We start from the raw sequence: 3057 nt of genomic DNA, 5'->3' as shown, positions 1-3057 counted from the left end.
CCTCCTGGGTTCAAGCGATTCTCCTGCCTCAGCCTCCCGAGTAGCTGGGACTACAGGTGCCCGCCACCACGCCCGGCTACTTTTTGTATTTTTAGTAGAGACAGGGTTTTGCCATGTTGGCCAGGCTGATCTTGAACTCCTGACCTCAAGTGATCCGCCTGCCTTGGCCTCCCAGTGCTGGGATTACAGGCATGAGCCACTGTGCCTGGCCCATACAATGGGATTTTAAGGTCTACATGTAAAAAGAAAAAAGAAAAAAAAAAAGAAATTTAAAATGATTATACATATGGAAAGCATATATGACAATATGTTCACAATTTTTTTTAAGTCTGATGGGCACACTGGTGTTTAATGTACTATTCTTTACACTTTTCTGTTTCAAAGTGGCTTTTTTTTTTTTTGACAGAGTCTCGCTCTGTCGCCTAGGTTGGAGTGCAGTGGCGCAATCTCGGCTCACTGCAAGCTCTGCCTCCCAGGTTCATGCCATTCTCCTGCCTCAGCCTCCCAAGTAGCTGGGACTACAGCCGTCCGCCACCACACCCGGCTAATGTTTTGTATTTTTAGTAGAGACGAGGTTTCACCGTGTTAGCCAGGATGGTCTTGATCTCCTGACCTCGTGATCTGCCCGCCTCAGCCTCCCAAAGTGCTGGGATTACAGGCGTAAGCCATCGCGCCCAGCCTTTTTTTCTCTCTTTTTTTTTTTGAGACGGAGTCTTGCTCTGTTGCCCAGGCTTGAGTGCAGTGATGCAATCTTGGCTCACTGCAACCTCTGCCTCTTGGGTTCAAGGGATTCTCCTGCCTCAGCCTCCCGAGTAGCTGGGATTACAGGCGTGCACCACCACGCACGGCTTTTTTTTTTTTTTTGTATTTTCAGTAGAGACAGGGTTTCGTCATGTTGGCCAGGCTGGTCTTGAGCTCCTGGCCTCAAGTGATCTGCCTGCTTTGGCCTCCCAAAGTGTTGGGATTACAGGCGTGAGCAACCATGCACAGCCCTCAAAGTTTTTTTTTAATGTAAACAGTTTTATTTAGAAACAGGTACCTGTTTGCATTGTAGAATATAAAACTTGGCTTATGCTCTATAAACAATAACCATTACCCCAATTCACAGAACACACAATTAGATTCAAAATTTGCATATAAATTGGACAAAAAATATGTATCCTTGCCACAAGCCATCCGTGGATGAAGGGAAAAAAGCCTACTGACCCTGTGGCAGAACAGGCCTTGCTTCCTCCAAGGCACCTTCTTGGTCAGGAGGGCGTGGTGGGAGAAACTCCTGGTTAGTAGGCAGATTGCCAGTCTCTTCCCCAACTAGACCTCAGTTATCCTTTCAAAAAGTGAAAGTGGAAGTTGGATTAGATTCAGATAGAACCAAAAAGTTCCTTGTAAGATTATAGGTATTTATTCTAGTTACCTATTGCTCTATAACAAATTACTCCAAATCAGTGGCTTACAACTGCCATTTTAAGGCCAGGTGTAGTGACTCATGCCTGTAATCCCAGCACTTTGGGAGGCCAAAGTGGGAGGATCGCTTGAGGTTAGGAGTTTAAGGACCAGCCTGGGCAATATTTATTTTCATAGGTATTGATTTATTTTAGGGGTAAAGTACTATGATGTCTGTAATTTCATCTCAAATAAAAATAAATAAATAGAGATGGACCGGGTCTTGCTATGTTGCCCAGGCTGGTCTCAAACTTCTGGGCTCAAGCAATCATACCACCTTGGCCTCCCAAAGTGCTGGGATTACAGGCATGAGCCACTATGCCCAGCTTCTCCCCCGCCCAAAAAATATATATATATATAATTTTTAAAAAGCTTATTTATTTTTTGAGACAGAGTTTTCACTCTTGTTGCCCAGGCTGGAGTGCAATGGTGAGATCTTGGCTTACTGCAACCTCCGCCTCCCAGGTTCAAGCGATTCTCCTGCCTCAGTCTCCAGGTTGCTGGGACTACTCCACCACACTTGGCTAATTTTGTGTATTTTTAGTAGAGATGGGGGGTTTCGCCATGTTGGTCAGGTTGGTCTCAGACTCCCAACCAGGTGATCTGCCCGTCTTGGCCTCCCAAAGTGCTGGGATTACAGGCATGAGCCAACACGCCTGGCCTATTTGTTTTGTTTTGTTTTTAAGTAGTTAGCTTTTAATGAACTTCCCTCCATGTGGCCTCAAGCCACCAGGACACAGGCTCCCTCAACACCCTCAACCTTCTCCTCAGCTCTTCTGCTGAAGAATTTGGCCTCCATGATGACAGGCTGCTGTGGGAGCTTTCCCTTTCCCAGAACTTTGTAGTAGTCCAGTCGCACCACATCAATGATGGGAGCAGCTCCAGACTGGTTTTTAGCAGCATTCACCTGTGTCTGCTCACTGACCAAAGTCCACAATTTGTCAAGGCTGTAAGTTGGGCAGAAACTCTGGTTCCTCTTTAAGTGGTAATGCCTCATACCAACGTTCTCAAAGTAACCTGGGTGGTATTTGTTGAAGCTGATCCTGTGGTGATGCATTCCACCAGCATTATCGTGGCCTCCGGGGTGCTTCTGGAGCTGGCCTATGCAGCTGTGGCCGTGGCTCACGTGGCTCCAAAGTTTCTGGGTCTTCCTCAGTCTGGATGGCATGTTGGCGACTCAGACGAAAGACCCAAAATACATTTTTTAAAATTAACTAGGCATGGTGGCATACACCTGTAGTCCCAGTTACTTGGGAAGCTGAAGCAGGAGGATCGCTTGAGTCCAGGAGGTTGAGGTTACAATGAGCTATGATCACACCAGTGTACTTCGAGATGGAGCAAGACTCTGTCTCGAAAAAATCAAAAACAAGGTTGGGCGCAGGGACTCATGCCTGTAATCCCAGCGCTTTGGGAGGCCGAGGTAGGTAGATCACTTGAGGTCAGAAGTTTGAGACCAGCCTGGTCAACATAGTGAAACCTTGTCTCTACTAAAAATACTAAAAATTAGCCAGGCATGGTGGCATATGCCTGTAATCCCAGCTACTGGGGAGGCTGAGGCAGAAGAATCACGTGAACCTGGGAGGCGGAGGGTGCATAAGCTGAGATCGCATCACT

General features: G+C 46.8%; 1 pseudogene; it reads right to left on the bottom strand.

Annotated features, from left to right (window-relative positions):
• Nucleotides 1-2033: 2033 nt before the first annotated feature.
• Nucleotides 2034-2747, bottom strand: LOC111553237 (annotated as a pseudogene).
• Between the last annotated feature and the right edge of the window lie 310 nt (nucleotides 2748-3057).

The sequence above is a fragment of the Piliocolobus tephrosceles genome, chromosome 20 (genome assembly GCF_002776525.5).
Source record: "Piliocolobus tephrosceles isolate RC106 chromosome 20, ASM277652v3, whole genome shotgun sequence".
NCBI lineage: Eukaryota > Metazoa > Chordata > Mammalia > Primates > Cercopithecidae > Piliocolobus > Piliocolobus tephrosceles.
The sequence above is the reverse complement of the archived record's forward strand: the minus strand, read 5'-3'. Positions and strand labels throughout refer to the sequence as shown.